Genomic DNA, 25,033 nt, shown 5'->3' on the forward strand with positions numbered 1-25,033 from the left:
ATTAATAATAATAAAATGCAGAGGAAAACACAGGGTATTGGGAAATTCAACAGTATAATTCTAAATAGTGCATGTGTTAAAAAATCACAAGGGAAATTTTAAAATATTTCAAAGTGAATAATATGGAAATATAATATATAAAAACTTGTAATATTCAGCTAAAGAACTGTTTCAAGGGAAAGTTGCAACTTTAAATGCTTATGTAAACTCAAAGATCTAAGGTTTAACCTTAAGAAGCTAAAAGAAATAAGACAAAGTTAAACCCAAGTTAGTAAAAGGAAAGAAATAATAAAGAAATGAGCAGAAATCAATCAAGTAGAAAACAGAAAAACAATCAAGAAAATTAACAAAGCCAAAAGTTTGGTTACTGAAAAAGTTCAAAATAATATATAAATACTTAGCTAGATTGATCAAGAAAAAAGGAGAAGAGCAAAAATGATCAGTATCAGAAATAAAAGAGGGCTTATCAATATAGATGCTACAGACATAAGGCAGATAATAACATAGCATGAATAATTTTATGCCAATAAAATAAACAGCATAGATAAAATGAACAAATCCACTGAAATATACTACTTACCACAATAAAAGTGACATAATATGAAACAGTACATCAGAATATTCCTTTATATACACAGGCATACCATATTTCTTACATGTTGAAGGTTTATGGCAACCTGTGTTAAACAAGTCTATCAGCACCATTTTTCCAACAGCATTGTTTTTAATTAAAGTTATTTTTAAATTTAAAAAAATTTTTTAGACATAATGCTATTGCACACTTAATAGACTACAATATAGTGTAAACATAACTTTCATATGCACTGAGAAGCCAAAAAATTTCACATGGCTCACTTTATTGTGTTATTTGCTTTATTGTAGTGTCCTGGAATAAAACCTGCACTATCTTGGAGATTATATATATATATCCTTCCCACAAAGAAAACAGAAGGCATAGATGGTTTCACTTGTGAATTCTATTGAATAAAATATCTGAGGAAGAAAAAATAGCCATCTTACACACAATATTTTAGAAAATAGGAGGAGTGTAAACTTTCCAACTCATGGTATAAAGCTATCATGGTCCTACTACAAAACTTGGCAAAAATACAAAAAAGTGTATCATAGGCATGTCCCTTAGAACATAAACAAAAAATACCAAGATATAAGCAAACCAAAGTCAGAAATATAAAAAAGATATATTATCATGATAAAGTAGTGTGTATGCCATTGGGCATGACTTTATATGCATGGCTCAGATGATAATATTCAATTATTCAGACAAGAATTTGAAAATAATCTAAAACAGAGGCTCCACCTTGTGAACATGATGTTTAGCTTACCAATAATATCCCCTGGGTTGCTGAAAAAAGCAAGCATGAGTAGTGCTGAATAAAGAGGCAAGCATGGTTCAAGAAAAGGCCAGGGGTTCTTTTTATCCTTAGGCCAGTAGGATTTATTCAAGAGTTAACTATTTTTGCACATTAGTAAAGGCAGCCACCAGAGAATATTAGCTGTAAGATTTTTAGCAAAGGAAAAAAGATAAATGAAAATGTGCTATCACTGCTCCTAGCTTAAATAAGCTCTTTCAATTTGGAGGTCATAAAATGATCAGTCCCCCATGATTTTCCTACTTATGACTCAAAGATAAATTGTTAGATGTTTTCTTTGATGGAAGCAGGATCCAAAGTAGATTAATTTTCACCAAGCTTCGAAGAGATGAAGTGGATGTATTTTGAGTCAATCTAAGTGAAATTCAACTGGTTTAGTAAATATAAAATAAGTAAGCTCAATTGGGCTAAACAAACTCTTACCACAGTAATCCTGACTTTGCAATTTGAACTAAAAATAACTAACCAACCACCAGTTTTCACTTTGTTTCCCATGCAAGAGCACTGCCCTAATACTGCTTCTAACTCATTTTGGATTTTACAAAAATCAGATTTTTCAAATGGCTGAATGATCCACATTAGAGTTGTCAGTCCTCGGGTAAAATAGGGTCTTTGAAGAGTCAAAGATATACTGGAGTCACTAGAATGTATGCAGAGTGATGATAAAAACAAGAGGGTTCCCAGTTACATTAAGAAAAATTTTTAAATGTAGAAAATATTAATAAGATTCACCTCTGAAAAGACATATAGAATAAGAAACTCTCAAGAAATAGAAGGAAATAAAAATACAATAACCATAACAACATCTGTACTACACTTCAAAGTTTACAACATTTTTATTACATGATTTTTGCCCATCCTTACAGAAACCTTGTAAAGTACATATTATTATACTTGTGTTATAGTTGAAATAACTAAAAGACTTAGGAAGTATCTTGCCCAAGGTAACAAGGTAAAGACTTAGGAAGTATCTTGCCCAAGGTATACTTGTGTTATAGTTGAAATAACTAAAAGACTTAGGAAGTATCTTGCCCAAGGTAACAGATGTGCCTGGAGTGAACGAACCAAACCCAGGTATTCATTTTTCATTTACTCTGTTAGGTCCTGGGTTTTCACGGACCTCCTGGTACAATAAGGATCCTACTGCTTATCATGCAAAAAAGCTTTCATTCTATCTCTTGTAGAGACTCACAGTCTACAGTACAGCGTGATACTCTTGTATATGATTGACTCAGGTTCTCTACTTAGATTTTAGCTACTTACTATCCTAGGAAAAGCTTCTCTATATTCTCATTACTTCCATCTTATCACCACTACTCCCCTCAGCTATTATACACTGTCCTGGCTAAGGGTATTGCTATAACCTGGACCACTCTCCCACCCCGCCACATACATTGTTAAAACACTTAACTACTGACAACACAGATAAAGTGTGAGTTGCTCACATTCTCATAGACATTTTCATTTGGATTTATAGTCATTCTCAAAGGAGCCATACCTGAATCCAGGCAAATGCATCTATCTGTCTCACACTTGCCATTCCCCAGTTTATACAAGGTTCTATTTGCTTGTTGCTGCAGTTCCAGTTGGTTTTGCAATTAAATAATAAGAACTTAATGTTTATTGAGTGCTGGCAAAGTACCAGGCATTGTACTCTTCCAATGTTTAACTCATTCCATAAAACAGAATACTACAACATAGGCATTAGTATTGTCCCCATTTTACAGATGAGGGAACAGAGGCAAAAAGAGGCTGAATTTGTTGCCAAAAGACAACAGATAAAGCCCGGATTTCAATCCTGGCATTCTGACTTCAAAGTCTTGTAAACTTATAAACTCTACATTATATTCCACAGAGTAAGACTATTTGAATTTGACAAAAGTTATCAACAGTAAAGTTATTTCTTTAAGGGAAGAGTGGTCACCTCTGCAACAATAATTACAACTGTTAGACTAAGTTTTGAATTGAGACAGAGTGAAAAGGTTAGATCTGGCAAAAACAGAAAACAAAAATCAAAAAACTTGACTATGTGCCATTTGATTGTCCTTTCCTTCTGTTCAATTTAAAGCAAAAACCAAACTCGGCAAGTCTATCTGTATTCATATGATTGCCTTATCCTTGCACTCATCATAAGAAGATTAGGAGTGACAGCAACATTAGGTCACCACTGGATGGCACCGTCCACCTCCCTGCTCTAACTTACACTCTTCTTAACACTGTCTTCACAGCCTTCAACACTCAGCTCACGTATCATTGTCCCCAGGAGGCCTCACCTGAGCCCATGGGCCTGCCTAAGTACCTTTCCCATACGTAATTATGACGCCTCTATTTTAGCACTGGTTGTTCCACCTTGCTCTGAAATCTTCAATCTATGTCTCTCTGGCCTGAAACTGAGAACTATTTGGAATATTTCTCTACTTGAGAATGTCACAGCACATAGTGCCTAGTACTTTTTAGGAACGTAAAGAATTATGTGTGATGATGGATGCTAACTTTCATAATATATAAAAATATTGAATCATTATGTTGTACATCTGAACTAATATTATATGTCTGTACCTCAAAAAATAAACAGAACATAAAAAAGAAAAAAACACTCAAACTTCTGAATTTATGTAGTAGAGGATGAGGTAGTTGTATTTATTTGACATAATTCCCTTTGTGAAACCAGAAACATAAAAGCCTGCAACTTAATAAATTTATAGTTGCAATTACAATGATAGCTTTTAATCATGGAAAGATTATGCATCCTCTACAATCCTCAATTTTCTCATCTGTAAAATGTGATAATTCATGGGATTTAAATGAGGATTGATTCAGTTCCTTGTAGAACTGTGTAAACTTTAAATAAGCATTTAAATATTATTATTAAGACCTACGAGGTTATAAGTTGCTTTCCAAAATGGAGCAAGGAGTGCCTTTTCTGGCTATGTTTTGGCAATGTAACACTGGAAAAGATGGAGTATATCACACCTTCTTTAATGTTCCCCTCTATTCATTCTGAAACCAAGCCAAAATAAGCCAGTAGAAATCATGTAGAACAGAAGTAGGAGAAAATGAAGAGGAAAAAATGACACAACTTCCTCTGTTCTGTTAAAGTGGGTTTTCCTGATTCTTCAATAAACAATTAATTCCCTTATTCAAGTTTGATATAGTGCTACAGTTTCATAATTTTAAGTTTCAGTTTGAACACTGAAAATGTCTGATTTGTAATACTTCAGGTGAATCTGTTCTTTTCTGTGACCATTAGCCACAAATTTTGCAATGACTTACAAAGACAAGATACTTCACAATCATTCTGATGTGCCTGCCACTGCAACAAAATTTGAACTACCAAAAGGGATCCCAAGTGTTCCCTGGAGACAGATCTTTCCCATAAACAAAAGAAGCTACTTTATATGATTCATTGTGTTGAATTATGAGGGAGCCAGAGGTGAGCAGTCATATGAAATAATCAATTTATCCATAAAATTGCCCTTAATTTAAAATTTAATAATTTTGTTATCTCAAGTAAGATCAATTTTAGTCAAATCATTTATTACATAACAATTTTGAGTTCCATTAGTTTACAGCTATTTTTCTTCCCTTTTATCAAAATAAAATATAAAAAACATGGTATAAATTTCTTGATGTTAACTTCTTTTGTCACAAACAATAAAGCTTTCTTCTATAGACCATCAGAAAAAACGTACAATGTATCTTCCAATATCATTTTCAAATGAAATAAAGCTGAACTCAAAGTAAGTAGGAGTTATGCCAGACATAGTGGAGACTGATCTGGATCCAGAGCTCTGGGTGAAGCAGAGAAGACCCCTGTGGCTACATATTTGGGAATGAGCCAGAAAAGTTCATTTTCCCGCATGCAAAAGCAAAAACTGATTTGCAAACAATTGCATAGGGGTACTCTACTGGCAATACTTCCCTGGACCCATCTGGTTCTGTATGAAGCAGAAAAATTAGGAGTAAACATGAAATCACACAGAAAATATATATTTACAGGAAGCAAGCTTTCCTTATGGCAGCAGGATCAGAGGGCAGGAGAGATGAGAAACTCTGTATTACTTTGATTGTCTGTATCAAAATTTAATTTTAGTGAATCCAGACACAAAATCCTGCTAGCCCAGAATATGTCCCTGGCTTCTCTCTTGCAGTGAGCTCACCAAATTAAAGAATTAAAAAAAAAAAAAGCTTTCAAAAGTAAGATCCTACCCAAGCTTATTAGCAGTGTTTGATACATCTATGTCTTTTGACCCAGGAGAAAACTCCCTCTTTGAAACATTATATTCACTTGACTCCCAGGATAACATCTTCTGGTTCTCCTCCTTTATCACTGGTTGCTAACTTTCTTAGTTTCCTTGGTTGTACTATTCAAGGATTTAGTCCTTAGACATATTTTCATATCTAGGGTTACCCACTCCCCACATTCTATTATCCGCTCTTAAAAGGGTTTAAATACTACATATATGCTGATGAGCTTCAAATTTACATATTCAGCTTACACTTCTGACTATATTTCATATCTAACATGTTTAACAAGTTAAAACTTCGTATTTAACATGTCCAAAACCAAGTTATTTTATTCTCTCCAAACAGCTTCCTCCCTTGGTCTTCTTCATTAAATAAATGGAAACACCAAATTTCTGTTGACTCAAAACAGAAACTTAAACATCACCTTGACTCTTCCCTTCAGACTCCATATACAATCCATAAACAAATCCTGACAATGCACTTTCCAGATATATTAAAAACGTAACAATTTTGTGCTGTTTTAACCACTGCCACCCTGGTTCAAGCCAGCATTATGCTTCACCTTTCACAGTTTTGCTTCTATCTTTTCCCTGCTTTTCTTCGTTCTCAAAATAGAGCCAGAGTCACAAAGTAAAACTCTTCTATTCAGAGTTCTCCAACAGCATGTAAAGAAAGCACAGCCTTTTCAGTGGTCTACCTATATTAGATTCCTTGCTGTTCTTTGAACACACTGAACTGCTACTGTAACTCCTTCTGCAGGTAATGATTTAATCTCAGATATCCATGGAGGTTCTCCTCTTCACTTTCTTTAGATCTTTCCTTAAATATCACTGTATCACAGAGACTTCAGATTACCTTAAAATAGCATCCCACTTTCATTCTCCACCCACTCATCCTGCTTAATATCCCCTTACACTTTTCAACACCCAGTATATTACACATCAATTTTTTCCTATTTTTAATCCCCTATGCCGTTCCCCCTAAAACATAAGGACTTTTAGGGCAGGGAAAGTATGTTTGCCGTCATATTCCTTGTACCTAGAACAACACCTGACATTTGCTAGATTCTCAAAAAAATATTTAATGAATACTAGATACAAGAAAATATGATAAACAAAATTATTTCAAATGAGTATGTCAAAAAGAAAGAACTATATATACAGTCAACATTAAGTGCGCTTTAATTGCAAGTCAGTTTTGTGGATAAGTTAACATACCAGGTACCTGACTAGACTGACTCTTAAGTGGGAAGAATGATATGAGGATAACCCAAGTTAGCATTCAGTGTGTGATATCAATGAACTAGCATATATACAGTTCTAGAGATATTCCTCTAAATCTTATTCCAATGGATAACAATAATATGAATCACTAAGTGGAAGCTTATCATTCTTCAGCAACAACAAAAAATTATATACATTTTGGGGTTACAGAAAGGTAAAAATAAGATAATAGTTTGTATTTTAAATTATTTCAACTAAAATACACTAATAATTTCCAGATATGGGGAAAATTCCGCACACTCTGATTTGCAGAAGTGGAAAAGTAAATAGGGCCATTTATAGACATACATAAACTTTAGTAGCAAATATTTCAATCATTGATTTAAATTGTGCATGAGTATTTGCTTTGTCAATTGATTAAATAGTTAAAGAACTTTTATCTGAGCCTTACCTATGTGTCCTGCACCTAAAAATGGAAAGGCATGTCCTCCCCTTAAACCATAGGAAAATGTAAATTAGTACTTTGAAAGAAGCCTGCGGAAATCAATTAATGTAATCCACCACATCAACAGGATAAAGAAGAAAAGCCACAGATGATTTCAATTAATACAGAAAAGCCATTTGACAAAATCCACACCCATTCATTACAAAAACTCTCAGTAAATTAGGCATAGAGAAGAATTTTCTCAACTTGATAAAGAATATCTACAAAAAACTTACAACTAACATTATGCTTAACAGTGAAAAACTAAAAGCTCTCCCACTAAGATCAGGAAATAGGCAAGGGTGTTCTCTTTTACCATTGCTTTTCAACTTCATACTGGACATCCTAGCTAATGTAATAAAATAAGAAAATAAAATAAAAGGTATACTGCTTGAGAAGAAAGAAATAAAACTGTCTTTATTCATAGATGACATGATCATCTACGTAGAAAATCCGAAAGAAGAAGAACAAGGAAAAGAATCCCTGGAACTGAAAAACAATTAAAACAAGGTTGCAGGATATAACGTTAATATACAAAAGTCAGTCACTTCCCATATACCAACAATGAACAAGTGGAATTTGAAATTAAAAACACAATACTATTTACACTAGCATCCAAAAAATAAAATATTTAGGTATAAATCTAACAAAATGAAAATTACAAAACTCTTGAGGAAAGAAGTCAAAGAAAAGTTAAATAAATGGAAAGATATTCCATGTTCATGTTTAGGAGTACTCAATGTTGTCAAGATGTCAGTCTTCCCAACTTGATCTATAGATTCAATGAAATCCCAGTCAAAATGCCAGCAAGTTATTTTATGAGTATCAACAAAACGATTCTGAAGTTTATATGGAGAGTCAAATGACCCAGAATAATCAACACAATATTGAAGGAGAAGAAAAAAAATAGAGCTAACACTACTTGACTTCAAGACTTATTATAAAGATACAATAATTAAGAGTGAGGTATTGGCAAAAGAATAAACAAACAGATCAATGAAACAGAACAGAGCCCAGAAACAGACCGCATAAATACACTCAACTGATCTTTGACAAAGACGGAAAGGCAATACAATAAAGAAAATGGTGATGGGGTTTCCCTGGTGGCGCAGTGGTTGAGAGTCCACCTGCCGATGCAGGGGACACGGGTTCGTGCCCTGGTCCAGGAAGATCCCACATGCCGCAGAGCGGCTAGGCCCATAAGCCATGGCTGCTGAGCCAGCATGTCCGGAGCCTGTGCTCCGCAACGAGAGAGGCCACGACAGTGAGAGGCCCACATAACGCAAAAAAAAAAAAAAAAAAGAAAAAAAAAAAAAAGAAAATGGTGATGGAACAACTGGACATCCACATGCAAAAAATTTAATCTATAAACAGATTTTACACCCTTCACAAAAATTAACTCAAAATGGAACTTTGACCAAAATGTAAGACTCAAAACTCTAATGCTCTTAGAAGATAACATAGGAGAAAATCTAGATGACCTTGGATTTGGTGATGACTTTTTAGGTATGACACCAAAGACATGATCGATGGAAGAAAGAATTGATTAGCTGGGACTTCATTAAAATTAAAAACTTCTGCTCTGTGAAGACACTGTTAGGAGAATAAAAACACACGCTACAGAGTGGTAGAAAATATTTGCAAAAGACAAATCTGATCAAGGTCCGTTATTCAAAGTATTTTAAAAAACTCTTACAACTCAACAATAATTAACCAACCAATTAAAAAATGGGCCAAAGACCTTAACTGACACTTCACAAAGAAAATATACTGATGGCAAATAATCATATGAAAAGACGTTCCTTGTCATATGTCATCAGGAAAATGCAAAGTTAAACAATGAGATACCACAACACACTTAGAAGGGTCAAAATCCAGAACACTGACAACACCAAATGCTGGTGAGGTTGGGGGACAACAGAAACTCTCATTGATTGCTGCTGGGAACAGAAAGTGGTACAGCTGCTTTGGAAGGAAGTTTGGCTGTTTCAACGAAACAAAACATTCTCTTGCCATATAATCCAGTAATTGTGCTCCTTGGTATTTATCCAAAGGAGTTGAAAACTTATGCCTACACAAAAATCTGTACACAGAAGTTTATAGCAGCTTTATTCTTAATTACCAAAACTTGGAAGCAACCACAAGTCCTTCAGTAGGTGAATGAATAAATAAACTGTGGTACATCCAGATAATGGAATATTATTCAGCCCTAAAAAGAAATGAGCTATCAAGCCATGAAAAAACAGGGAGGAAATTTAAATGCATATTACTAAATGAAAGAAGCCAATTTGGAAAGGCTACATCATGTATGATTTCAACTATACAGTGTTCTAGAAAAGGCAAAACTATGGAGACACTAAAAAGATCAGAGATTTCCAATGATTAGGGGTTAAGAAGGGATGCAGAGGTGGAGCACAGAGGATTTTTGTTTTCACAGAATAGTGAAACTATTCTGCATGATATATAAATATGATATATATTATCATATATACATATAAAGTGGGGAAATTTGTTTGAGTTTGGAAAATGATGACCAGTAATTTGTGGCTCAGTAATAAAAATAGCACTGAATGATATTAACCATGCATATATGGAATTAGAATTTAATTGATAAGTCATGATAGATTCACCATCTAAACATGTTTTCTTCTTCCTTGGTTACTTTAATAAGGCACTTTGTTTATTAGTACAGAGTCAATTGTTTCAAAGCCCCAGTCATTGAAAGAAATAAATGATTATCCCCTTAGTAGCAAAAAAAAGTGCAAGAATCATTTAATGAGTTTGGACTAGAAACTGTAAATTTTTTATATTCCCAGAGTTTAGTTTACCTAATTGCAATTGGTAATTTCTCTTAAATTTTATAATATAAATCAATCATTACACAGCAATCTAACATACAAAGTCCTGATAAATCTTAAAATTTTTCCTCAATATTGACCGTATCTTCTTCTAAAACAATCTCCAGCAAGGAATCTGCACTACCTGAAATTATTTTTGATTGAACATATGTTTCTTAATAAAAGCAGCTCTATTGGTACATACTTTGGAGACCATAATATATAAAATGAAAAAAATGCTTAAACAGACTTATGTAAAGTAATATAAAAACAGATTTTGAAAAGTTATGATTTTTTTCCCTTAAAGTTTTGGAAGTACTAATGGGATTGTTCCTAATCACACAAAAATGTCACATATGTATTATTTCTTACTTTGAATATCTGTTAAATTTTACCTAAAAACATGACACAATATAGGTTTCTGTCTTTTGGGTTTTTTTTTTTTGGTCATAAACTGTTTTTTTTGAGGTTTTAGTAAATACAATAATCATCAAAATGAACTTGTGAGGGATATTTGGTAAGAAAACCAAATTGACAATTTTCATATTAATATGCCTGCACTATGGCTACAAGTCTACTGAAAGACACTGAATTTAAGTCAGAATATGCACCTTACCAATCTCCTGTCTTATTTACAAAATGACTTTATAACCACTTTCACTTACTCCTTAATTCAGAAAAGCAGACCACAACCGAACAGTTTAAGTGTTGCATAAATTGGCAACAGTGGAGATCATTTAATCCCAAATTATTATGGCAACATGCATTCCCAGGTAAATTACCTTATGCCAAATTCCACTCATTAATATTTTAGAAGTTCAAGAAGATATCTAGAATAGTACAGGGACAAACTCACAATAGTACCCTGCAACCTAGAAAGCAAGTTGTCAAAGACAAGACTATAACTACTGTAGATAAACTAAACGCAATACGCTAAAAAACAACTTCTATAGTTGATTGATACAGAATGTTATCAGCAATGTTGTTTCATTTGTATTATTACAGAAGGTTTCACAGAGATGAATGGGATATTGAATACCTATAATTCTGCCAAAAACAGACTATTATATAACTCTTATGTGCAAAAATAAACATGTACTTTAGACCCATGGAAATTTCTTAGTAACAGCAACTAATTTAGAATAAATGCCTACATTTATTGAATGAAAGAGGAAAGAGTTCTAAGGAAAAGGAAAAACAAAAAGAGTGCAAAGTGAGAAGAATAAGGAGGATGTCTCTAGCTATAATTTCCATGTTTTAACAACCTTTTTCATCTATAAAACATAGATCCACGACAACATGCCCAAGTAAATGATAAAAAAAAAAAGTATCATTCCTACCTCTCTTTTGTACTGGTTAAAAGGGAGCATCATCTAGGGATGTTTTTCTGTAATCCATTACTCTTTTCTTCCTAGTTTTCTAATTCATGGAGATAAACCTGTGGAGAAACCAGCAAACAAAAATACATTATCCGAGTGGCCCCTTTAATTGAGAATCCCTTAGAGATTTTCTATTCTTCAATAGAGAATGTCCAAGTATATTTATATTCTGGCAAGTCACACACAGTACAGCCAATAAGTTTCCATGATTGTTATATTATTATTATGAAATTCACAGTAATTGAGATTATTTTATAAAAGTGATCAACTAACAAATTATAGAGAAAATAAAGGGCATATATTAAACATACTTTTTAAAAAACACTCATTTAGAAATAGTAATTGTAAACTAAAAAGGATTTAAAGTCCCTCTTCATATAATATTAGGAAAGTATATTCTACAAGTTAGTATAATTCAATTATTTTCATAAAAGGTATTTTGAATGTGTGTTATAACATGCTAGAGAATGTACAAAGAGCAGCTAAACAGACAAATCCCTTATAAACGTGCACCTATTAGCATAAACACATATATGAAAATCATGTACAAATATCAAAGCTTTGCTTTAACATTAGTGAGTAGTTTGTGTAGTCAGAAAAAAGGAGTGCACTGTGAGTTACAAGTTCAGGCAAGGCCAAAGGCAGCAAAGTTATTTTCCAGATCCAAAGAAATCTATAACACTTGAAGATTACTTTTTCACAAGATGAATAATTTGTTTGATTTTTGTAATTTCTCCAACACTTCAGAGGATTCGTGGGTCCATATTCCCTCAAGGACATTCTGATTTAGACACTTCACGTTTTTTAGCTCTTTCACAGAAATACACATGCAGAGAAAATGTCTAAAGGCCTGTTAGAATATACCCATTTTATTTCAATCCATAATGTCATCAAAAGGTTAATTTGAAAAGAAGGTTAATTTGAAAAGTGACTTCATTTTAATTGCTTTACATATTAGGGCAACCAATGTTTTGGAGAGTTTTTCTTAGACGACTAATTTATGAAAAATCTTAATTTAAAAGTTATGTAAAAGGTAAAACTCAAATGTCTCAATTGTTTTTCTGTACTCTTTTTTATGATATTTAAACTTATTAAAATATTATTCACTTATAAAAATGTCAAACAGTACAAGGGTATATTAGGTAAAGCTTACATGTCCTGTTTCACCAGTCCTCAATACATTATTTTCTGTGTATCACAGGTAATATTTGAATAACCATCCAGGGCTTTTTTCTATGCAGTTGCAGAGACTTTTATACACACAGCCATATGGATATTGTTAAATAAAAATGAGATCATACTATAGATATTTTTTGTAAATTAAAAAATTCCCTCATGGAACAAAAAATCATGAGTATATTATTCTCACATTATCACAAATCTACCTCATTCTTTTTTAAAGGGGGCAGATGTACTAATATTTATCCAAATATTTCCTAGAGATGGATATATACGTTGCTTCTGAAAATTCCTCTTAAAATATGTTACCTGGATATTCTTATAGAGAAGGAGCTGAGCACATGTACAAACATTTCTTTAGTTTGAATATTTCTAAAAGGGTTGCTAAGCCAAGGTATGCACATTTAAAATTTTGTTAGTTATTCATAAACAGACCTTAAAAGAATTTATTGTTTATATTTATTTCAGAAATGTATGAAAATATACATTACCACTCATGTACAATTGACTAGATATCATCAATCCTTTATTTTTTTCCAATATGAGATGTAAGAAATCGTATTCGTTGATGTGAAACATTTCGCCTTCAATGATTTTCAGTGAGTCCGAACATTTTATATAGGTTTCTATAAGCTATTTATATATAATGGATGATATTTTATTTAGCAAGTGTTTTTCATGTATTTATTCTCAACCTGTATTTTACATTGTACCTTTTATATTTCACCGTGCTGATGTGAAATTTTGCATTGCAAAACCCACCAATCTTTTGCTTTACAGTTAAAACTTAAGTAGAAATAGAAAGCCTACCTTGTCACTAATTATGAAACAATTTTCTTATATTCCAATCTAGTGTGTGCACATTTTTTCCACATTTAAGTTATTTGAACATCTTCAACTTTTGGTATAGTATTATCCAGGGGGTTAACATTATTTTTTGACCCAAACAGATAGCTAACTTTTCCAAAAGCATTTATTTAATAGTTTATATTTTGCCTTCTGTTATAATCCCTTTAAAATCTCAGTTTTCTTTAGCCTGCTTTGAATCCATCCTTAATAATGTATTTATACTTCCTCCTTAATTGTACCCTTATTTTGCCTTTATTTATTAACCAAGCTATAAAAATAAAATGTTTGTCTACAATTAAGTAACACTTGTAGTAAAGAAAAGACAGGCAGACACAACTACACAATCCATTGTTTTCAATTCAATCTCTGTGATAAAATGTCCAGGAGTTTACATGGCCTAAAACTAGAATGTGACTTACAGCCAATTATATAAATGCGAGATATTTAAAATAACATAAAATATGTTCAGTCAATATTGCTCTGTAGAACTCTAAAAATAGCTGTTGATATTTTCCAAAAAGTCAGAGTTAATATTTGTCACTACAGGTCTTTAAACAACAAATTTTTAAAGGAAATGGGGAAAGCAATCCAGCAATCAATTCAATATGCTTGTGCATCCCCCTGCTATGCAGAGATATTCATCATTCAGCAGTGAATAAACTCCTCATCCTGCTTCTACCAGGGGGCATTATTGGGCCTGACAGTGAACATTAAAGGAAAAGCGAATTGCAGCCTAGAGAATTAACAAGAGGAAATGAGACAGAAGGAAAACATTGTTCTAATCATTCTTTGAGTCCTTATAATTATGAAGTTAAATCATTCCTTGAGGGTTATTATGGTGATAGCCATATAATGGAGAGGAGACTGACGGATTAGGATAAAATATGTTGTGTCTGGGCTTGTATAAAAGGTAAATTTTTTAAAAAGTAGCAAGAAAATGATTTCTTTTACAGAGAAACATCATTTTGACTTTAGTAATTTAACAGTTGTTTATTAAGAGAAAATTTAGAACTAGAAGCCCTTTCCAAAGCAATTTTGAGGAGATGTGTAGGAAATAGGAACAAACTTATTGTTTTGGTAATTGTTAATGGAATTGGACCCTTGACGATGTATTCTCCAGATGTTTATTACTATTATTTTTATTATTATTGAAATTAAATGCCTTTGGCATTGTTCTTTATATTTAGAGTGGTTTAATCTCATTTTCAAATCCTAAATTCCTAAATTCCTAAGACTCAGCAATTAGTTCAAAAAGAAACCAACTTAGTCTTAAAAATAAGTTTAAGATCTCATCCAAATTCTGCCATCATCCCACTCCTTAAACTCATTTGCATATATAAATATTTGTCAACATTTATATTTTTTAAATAACGTGGAAGTGAAAGTCACATAACACAAAATTAACCATTTTAGAGCGATTCGGTGGCATTTAGTACATTTATAATGTTGTACAACTACCATCTTTATTTAGTTCCAAAACATTTCATCATTCCAAAGTAAAATCCATCATCCATTAGCCCTCTTCCCCTTTTCCTGGGCAACCACAAACCTGTATTCTGTCTCTATTAACTTACCTATTTCTGGGTATTTCATATACATGGAATCATAAAATACGGGACCTTTTGTGTCAAGTTTTTTCATTTTGGAGGTTCTTCTATATTGTAGCTTATATAAGTACTTCATTGACTTTTATGTCTGAACAATATTCCATTGTGTGTGTGTGTGTCTGTGTGTGTGTCTGTGTGTGTGTGTGTGTGTGTGTGTGTGTGTGTATATATATATATATATATATATATATATATACCGCAATTCACTCATCCATTCATTTGTTGATGGACATTGTGCTGTTTCCACCTCTTAGCTCTTGTAAATACTTCTGCTACGAACATATGTATACATGTACTTGTTTGAATGACTGTTTTCAAAATTCTTTTTGGTATATACCTAGGAATGGAATTGTAGGGTGATATGATAATTCTATGTTCAACATTTTGAGGAGTCACCAAACTCTTTTACACAGAGGCTGAACCCTTCCCACCAGCAATATATGAGGATTCTAATTCTTCCACATTCTCACCAGCATTTGTTGTTTTTTATTCTTTGTTGTTGTTATTGCTCTTTGGTGTGTGCTTTTTTTAATACATAACCTAATTCTTAGTGGGTATGAAATGGTACCTGACTGAGGATTTGACTTGCATTTCTCTAATAACTAATGATGTAGACGATCTTTTCATGTGTTCATTGGCCATTTGTTATGTCTTTGAAGAAATGTCTATCTAACATTTGTATTCATAAGCCCCATGGAATGGAAAATAAAGTTTTAAAATTTAGTTTCTTTAGTTTCTTTGCTGTAATTCTTCAAATGGCCATTCTATTCCTTTATCCTAAGAGCAAAAAAAGGTTCCCACTGTTTTATTTTCCATGATCTTTTATTTCAATTCAGAAGATGTAGGCAAAATGCCTCAGGAACACATAATTTGGAAAGCTGGATAGGCCTCACATATTGAAAAAGCACTCAACTAAGTCTTTGGAGGCTAAACAGAAAATTGTGTGCACTAAAAATGGTTTTACCCTATATGCCCATGTGGTGAAATGGAGATGTAATGAAAGGAATTTAAGTCATAAGTGAATGGTAACAACAGCTGAGTGACAACAAATGTGGCATAGATCTAGCAAATAGCCTTTTCTTTTCCCTAAATTTTCATTTCCCTAAGGCATGTCTCACTTCACAGAGCAGAACACTGGAAAACCAAATCTTGGTTGAGGTCCACCCCCACATATTCCTAGAAACTTAATACTTACTAGATACATGAAGTTTCTTTCCATTAATGAAGTAAATACATTAAACATATATTAAGTCACAACACAGGTCTAAAATGCCTATCAATATAACAAGGAGAAGCCCTTTCTAATGTCTCTTTTCCTCCAAAATTCTATTTCTATTATCTGAAAACATCCTGGCTTCCAAGTTGACTTAATGACTCTTCTAAAGAAACAATCTTATTGGTTTTTAAAATAACCTTTAATTGACTTATTTTTCCTTACTAAAAATGTAGTTACACTCACTAGCCTAGATGACAAAGAAGCTTTTAGAATTTTAGTTCATCCATTTACTTATTCACCCAAAAATATTTTTAAATGTCTCATACGGGCTAGACACCATTCTAGCTTTGGATATTTGAAATGAATCCAACACAATCCTGTCCCTTAGGAAGCTCACAGTCTAGTCAAATAAACAAAACAAGAAAATGGAGAGTTATAATATAGTATGTTAAGTGCTAAGATCATTATAAACTCAAGGTGCTGTAAAAGAAGAGGAAGAACAAGTATTCTAGGTAGGTGAACTCATGAAAGTTTTCCAGGAAAAGGGGACCTTGAACTAAATCTTATAGAAGAGGTAAATCAGGGAAATGCAACAGAAATTCGCTTCATGAATACAATGCCTTTGCTGCCCAAGGATGTTTGATATGCTCTCTCTCATCAGCTACCACAATGCATTGACTTTTATTTACTGCATATCCTGTCTTCGGCCTTGAGATTCCCACTGATGGCAGCCGTAGGACCACATTTTCACCCAAAGCATACAGGGTGATAAAATCTATGGTCACAGCTGTTTTTATTCTTACCAAATTCAAACTCATTAATTGAGTGAAAGCTTTCAGAATACATAAACTGCCACCAAAGTAAACACACATGTTGAAAATATAGTATTTTGTCACTGTTAACATATTACTAATGGATGGAAATATTAAGACTAACTATGGACCCTTAAAGCAGGTATATTTAAGATAAAACATATTATGCAGAGCAATTTCTTATGGATAAATTTCAAACTTTTATAGCAAGTCAGTATTATTATTAAAAAGTTATTTGCTTCTAATATTAAAATTATTTGATTAAAATCAAAATTTTTGAGTATAAAGTATATTTTTTCCAAGAAATTTAACATTGTCATTACTTTTACCTGAATTTGGTCCCTATTGTGTCTGAAATCCTTTACAGAAATCTTTGAGTTTTCTAAATGTTATTTTCTAGATATTAGTGGATCCTTGTTTAATCAATATGGGTGCTATATCCACACAATTTTACCCTGCTGGGAAACATTTCTTTCTCTTAAGAGAAGGATAGGAATTTATTTGCCTGCTTAAAAATCCACAATGCTAACACAAATGGATTCACACAAAATAATAGCATCTCTTTCTTTCACTCATCTATTGCAAAATCTAATTGTACTACTAACCATTAGTAGCCTTCAGAGTAAATAATAATTTGTTCTGTACTATTATTTTCCTGAAAACATTAAGTAACTAATACCTATAGCCAAGCTTGGGGAGTTCATGTATGTTTGTGATTTTTTACTTCAAATTAATGTCATAAATTTATAACTTCTACTTGCCCTGCAGCACATTCAGCGATGATATTTGTTTTTTATTCAGTGGGAAAATCTGATCGCTGTCAAAGTATTCCATGTTGTAAATTAAGAGTCAGAACAGATATCTTCTTTGAAAGGAAGATTAACCCCACCCAGAAAACTGAAGCAAACTCATAATGGTTTATAAACTCATATGGTTTACTTTACACATCTCAAGCTGCCTAAGGCAACTGTAAATGGCAAATGAAATACAAAAGTCTTGAGGTAAAAGATAAGCGAAAATAAAAGGTAATAGGACAAATAGGGAATATATGAATAACATATTTGTTTTTCTTGTCTTGTATAGAACCAAAAAGTAATCAATGGATTGGAGTAAATACGGTCTATAGATTGTATATGAGAAGCATTAAGCAGAAATATAGTGTTATTTTATAAAGGCTGATTTTTTACTCAGTGATACAATGATAATGACAATATCCACCTAGAAGTGTTTTTTTGTTACCAATAATGATATGATGTGGATAAACCACTTGTAAAAGGGTATGCACATAGATCGATAAATATTTTTTATAAAAATCATTGATAAATAACTCTTAATGAAGTACTTAAACTATAATTTTCATTAAAATGTCTGTTAATTATAAAAGAGTTATTACAATGACTCATAGATTATCTGACCAGAGTTTGAAGACCTAGTATGAAATATGAATGGTTAAAATTCTTATTTATAGCCACAGATAAACTGTGAGAAAGAGCTGATAAAGTGAGCAGAAAAGAGGAAAGCGAATTTGTATAACCGAAAGGAAAAAGTAAGATGTTTACATTTCATGGGAAATAAAATCTTGGTCTTTTGGGGAAAAATTAAGAAGATATTTGTATTCCTACTTTCGAAAAGATAAGTATTATTTTAATGGTGGATGGTTACTGTTGATTTAGAAAGTCAACACAGTGAAGGTGGGTGATATTTAAACGTCACTGCTCAATTGGCCTGGATAAAACATTAACAGGACTTTAGACACTTCTATTAGCAGTTCATGGGGAAAAAATGGAAAAAGTATATGGCATGGGAGGAAAAAATCTCTCAGAGTAAAGTAAGGCTTGAAAAGTAGCAAGTATAATGTCTTAGAGCAAGAATAACCAATGATTTGGTAGGTATGACCAAGAAGGTAGAGTTCACTGTTCCCCCAAATTCCAGTCAAGGGCTACAGTATCTCTCGGGGAGAAGCAGGCCACCAGCATTTCACATCAGCCTGTATTTCACAGGCTGAATTCCAGAGAAGTGCTGCTGAGAAGCTGAAGGTTCCTTTCCCTAACCCAGCACTCTCCTGTATGGTAGAGTTTCTGCCTCAGACACAGCAAACTAAGAATACTGGGTCCTGATTGCCTAGGTCACTTGCAGGATGGAACATCCATGCTGGGAGAAGTAGCTGAGAAGACTATAAACTAATGCCTCTGCCTAGGCTCCGCTCATAAAACAAGAGTATCACTCCCAGAGATGTGGGCCGGTATCCCTGCCACCAACTCTGGGGTAGTAACTAAGAGATTTTGCCTAATGATAGAGGCAAATCATAAGACGAGAGAGATCCAAAGTTCTCTCCAAAGTAACCAAATTTATTTGGAACAGAGTGTTGAGAAGTTCACGTATAGGATACTTTTAAAAACTACGTAAATTTTAGCAGTAAGCAATTAAGAGGAAGCTAGTAGATCCATTAAAAAATTAAGCTTATTTGCAGGTCAAACAGTTTACCAAAGACAACCAAGAAAAGAAAAAGAGATAACTAAGAGTTCTTCTAGGGTGAGAACAAACCACAAAGACCAGCCTCAAGAAATACTCCTGCAAAGGGGCAAATATAGGATATATATCCTATTGGTTCTGTTTCTCTGAGGAACCCTCACAAATATAGAGGCTATCTATAAACCAATGAAAGAGGCCTCAGAAGAAAAACAAAACAAAACAAAACACTGCCACCTTAACCTTGGACTACCAACTTTCAGAACTTTAAAAAATATATACTTTTGTTGTTCAAGCAACAAGTTTTTTGGTATTTTATTATGGCATCCCAGAAAAATTAATACAGGGGATTACCCAAAACCACCCTCAAGTTCAATAATTCACTAAAAAGACTCACAGAAGATAAATGCACAAATTATATAAATAGTTATATCAATGCAATGCTTTGTTTGCAATATATATGGATGTAATATGTGTTATAATAATGACACAAAAAGAAGGAAAAGGAAACAGAGTTATGTAAGAATAATGTTTCTATATATTACCAGAATTAGTATTTCTGAACTAGATTCAATTAAGATGTATATGGTAAGCCCTAAAGCAACCAGTACTAATAATTACTCTAAAATATAGTGTAAAAATCCTTAAAGTATTTAAAATGTTATTCACCTAATGAAAGAGAAAGAAAGAAAGGATGAATAGAGGAACATAAAACAAATGAGTTACATAGAAAACAAAATGTAATATGGCAGAGATAAAACCAAACCTATTGATAATAAAATTAAATGTTAATGGATTAAACAATCCAATCATAAGCAGAGATTGTCAGATTGAATATTAAAAAGATAAGATTCAACTACATGCCATTTACAAGACACACAGTGCATTTTTTTCAACTTCATTAAGTTGAAAATCAATGAATAAATATCGTATATATTTAAAGTGTACAATGTGATGTTTTGCTATATATTGTGGAATGATTACCACAATCCAGCTAATTTACATATCCAACACCTCATACAGTTACTTTTGTTTGTTTTTAATGAGAAAATTTGAGATCTACTCTCTTAGCAAATTTCAGTATAAAATACATTATTATTAAGTACCGTCACCATACCATATATTAGACCTCCAGAACTTCTGCATCATATAACTGAAAATTTGTACCCATTAACCAACATCTCCACATTTCCCCTAACCTTCAGGCTCTGGTAAACACCATTCTATTCTATGTTACTATGAGTTTGACTTTTTAAGATTGCACGTATAAGTGAGATCATACAGTGATTGCCTTTCTGTGGCTTATTTCACTTGGCTTAATTCCTCTAGGTGTATTCATGTTGTAGTAAATGTCAGGATTTCCTTCTAAGGCTTAATAGCATTACATCGTGTGTGTGTGTGTGTGTGTGTGTGTGTGTGTCACATTTTCTTTACTCATTCATTCATGAATACTTAGGCTGTTTCCTTATTTTGCATACTGTGAATAATGCTGCAATATACCTGCAAGTGTAGATATCTCTTTCAGATAGTAATTTTATTTTGTTCAAATATTTACCCAGAAGTGGGACTGCTGGGTCACACAACAGTTTCCCTTTATGTGGTTTCCTTTCACGTGGTGAGTCCCTTTTTCTCTCACTGTTTTCAAAATTCACTTTGTCTTTGACTTTTGACAGGTTGATTATGTGTCATGTGAAATCTTCTTTGGGTTGAACGAATTTGGGATCCTTTGAGTTTTGTGTACCTGGATGCCCATATCTCTCCCAGATTTGGAAAGTTTTCAGCCATTATTTCTTTAAATAAGCTTTCTGTCACTTCTCCCTCTTCTCCTTCTGGAACTCCTATAATGTGTATATTATTATTTGTATGGTGTCCCATAAATTCCATAGGCTTTCTTCATTTCTTTACTTTCTTTTTTTCTTTTGTCTCCTCTGACTGGATCATTTCAAATGACTTTTCTTTGCATTCACATATTCTATCTTCTGCTTGATCAACTCTGTTCTTGATGCTATTACATTTTTCATTATATTCACTCTATCCTTCAGTTCCAGAATTTCTGTTTGGTTCTTTTTTTATTATTATTTCTATCTCTTTGTTAACCTTGTTTTGTACATGTGTTCTCTTCCTAATTTCACTGAGTTGTCTATCTGTAATTTCTTGTAACTCATTGAGGGTCTTTAAAACAATTATTTTGAATTCATTGTTAGGCAGTTTGTAGATCTCCATTTCTTTAGGGCCAGTTCCTAGATAATTATGGTGCTTCTTTGGTGTTATAATGTTTCATTGATTTTTCACATTTCTTGATGTCTTGCAGTGCTGTCTTCACATATAGAGAAGCAGTCACTTCCTTCAGTCTTTACTGACTGGCTTTGGGAAAGAAACATCTTCATCAGTCAGTCTGACTAGGGATTATGAGGCTCTCTCAGGTGTTTTCTATGAATGATCCCACCTACAAGAGGGAACTCCTGTTCCTGCTTAGGGGGTAATTTTTAAGATTGTATGCCTTCTCTCAATTCCACAAAGCCAGACCAAGTGCTGAGAGCATCCCATTTATTTTCCTTAGGGCAGGACCCTGAAATGCTCAAGATTGTGTGTTTTCTCCCAATCCCACAAAATTGGGCCAGCTTTCTGCACATGCTCTCAAACTATCTGCAAAGGTTTACATGCACCATCCACAGGGTCTGGTACATGGCGGATTCAGCCACTGGGTTGCGGGTGAGGTGTGCCGAATGTCAGAGATGCCCATGGGCCAACCTATGGGGTCTGAAGATGAGGTGTCCCAAGAGGCTCATGGGTCTGATGGAGTCTATAAAGTGACTTGTGGGATACATGGACCTTTGATGAGTTCCAATCCTTGGCTGCTGTGCTCCCTGCCTTTCCCAACCCCTCAGCCCTGATGATAACCTCAGTATTCTGAGTGTGGTTAGAAAGAAGTAGCCCTCTTGGGCAGCATCCTGCACAGATAGGGAAGCCAGACACTCACTCACTCTGCTCTCATTTTTCCAATGGGAGAAACTGCAGACTAAGTGGGGGGAGGTCTCTCTTCATATTGAGCTGCGCCACCTTAGGGGAGGGCTGACACTAGTTAAGTGAAACTGTTTTTCTTACCCTCTTCAATTCATTTATTTATGGATTTTTCACTCTCACGATGTACTGAAACTTTTCTGTTAAGACTCCTGGATTCCTACAAAAGTATTCTCATTTGTGGGTAATGGTCAAAATCAATGTTCTTTGGGTGGATAATAATAGAAAACTTCTATACCACCATACTGCTCACAGGAGACACAGTATAGAAAATAAAAGGTTAGAAAAATAATATACTATGCAAACAAAAACCATAACTGAACTGGAATGACTAGACTAACAGACAAAATAGACTTTAAAACAAAAAACTTACTAGAGATAAAGCTGTATTATAAAGAAAAAATGTTTAATTATCAGGAAAATGTAAAATATTACATTTGCAGCTAGTAGAAGATCATATATAGAGATATATAGATATAGATATGTTCTATACAAACAGAATAAAGGACAAAAAACACAAAATTATCTCAACAGATACAGAGAAAACATTTCACAAATCCAACCTCACTCAGTGATCAAAAAAACTCAAAAAACTGGTAATAGATGGACTTTTTCAATATGATAAAGGACATCTGCAAAATCCACAACTAAGATCATACTTAATGGTGAAGAACTAAATGCTTTCTGCCTAAAATCAGAGACAAGGCAAGGATGTCTGCCTTCACTACTTCTATTCAAGATTGTAGTAAAGGTTCTAGCCAGTGCAATTAGTCAAAAAGAAAAATCATCTACATTGAACAGGGGAAATCAGCTATCTTTATTTTTAGGTGATAAGATCTTATATACAGAAAATCCTGATAAATCCATTAAAAATATATTTAAACTAATAGGCCAATTCAGCAAGTTTGAAGGGTTAAAGAGAAATATGCATTAATCAACTGTACCCACAAAAATAAAATTCAGAGAACAATTCCATTTATAATATCAAAAAGAATAAAATATATAGGAATCAATTTCACAAAAGAAATGCAAAATCTGTACTCTGCAAATTACAAAATATTCTTGAAAGAAATGAGAGAAGACATAAATAAATATAAAGGCATCTCATGTTCATGGATCAGAAGACTTAATATGACCAAGAGGGCAATACACTCCAAATTGATCTCTAATTCAATACAATCCCTTTCAAAGTCCCAAAGCTATTTTTTACATAAATGAAAACGCCGATCATATAATTCATATGAAATTGCAAAGGAGCCCATAAAGCTAAAATAATTCTGAAAAAGAGGAACAAAGTTGGAGGATTCACATTCCCTCCTTTCAAAACTGACTGCAAAGTTATATTAGTCAAGAAACTGTGGTAGTACTCCCATAAAAATAGACATATTTTCAGTAGAATTAAGAATTCATTTATATACTTTCACATCTATGGTCAATTCATTTTGAACAAGAGTGCTAAGACTATTCAATGATGGGAAGGGGGAATAGTCTTTTCAATAAATGGTGCCGGGACAACTGAATATTCTGTAAAAGAATCAAGTTGGACCTCTTCCTCATACCACACACAAAAATTAACTCAAACTGTATCACAGACCTAAATGTAAGAGATAAAACTATAGAAATCTTAGAAAAAAGTACAGAAGTACATCCTCATGACCTTAAATTAATCAAAGGACTTCTCTTATGACACCAAAACCAAAAGTGACAAATGAAAAAAGTATAAAAGTGGGACTTTTTTAAAATGAAAAACTTGTGTTTCAAAGGGTACCATCAAGAAAGTGAAAAGACGACTCATAAATGGGAGAAATGTCTTTAAATTATGTACCTAGTAAGGGATTTGCATGTAGATTAAGTAAAGAAATCTTAAATTCAACGAAAAAGACAAATTGTCCAATTTTAAATTGGGAAAAGTATTTAAATAGACATTTCTCCATGAATATATACAAATAGCCCAAAAGCACATGAAGGTATGCTCAAAATTATTGGCCATCAGGGAAATGCAAATCAAAACTGAATTGAGATACCACTTCATACTCACTGGCATGGCTGTTATCAAAAAAAGAGATAACAAAATGTATGGGCAAGAATGTGAAGCAACTGGAACTCTCATACTCTGCTGTGGAATGTAAAATGTTACAGCCACTTTAAAAAACAGCCCAACAATTTCCCTGAAGTTTGATATAGAGCTATTGCACAATTCAGCAATTTCATACCTAGGCACATTCCAAAAAAATAAAAAATATATATGTCCATGCAAAAATGTGTACAGGAATGTTCATAGAAGCATTATTGATAATATCCAAATTGTGGAAACAAGA

The 25,033-nt window shown here is 33.1% G+C and overlaps 1 long non-coding RNA gene across 2 annotated transcripts in view; it reads right to left on the reverse strand.

Moving 5' to 3' along the window:
* Positions 1–25,033, reverse strand: part of LOC132437291 (uncharacterized) — a 464,385-nt gene that overhangs the window by 326,773 nt on the left and 112,579 nt on the right. For both annotated transcript variants that reach the window (XR_009521997.1, XR_009521996.1), the window contains exon 2: positions 11,524–11,621. This is a non-coding gene — a long non-coding RNA (uncharacterized lncRNA). The remainder of the gene's footprint in view (positions 1–11,523; positions 11,622–25,033) is intronic.

The sequence above is a fragment of the Delphinus delphis genome, chromosome 14, assembly GCF_949987515.2.
Source record: "Delphinus delphis chromosome 14, mDelDel1.2, whole genome shotgun sequence".
Taxonomy (NCBI): domain Eukaryota; kingdom Metazoa; phylum Chordata; class Mammalia; order Artiodactyla; family Delphinidae; genus Delphinus; species Delphinus delphis.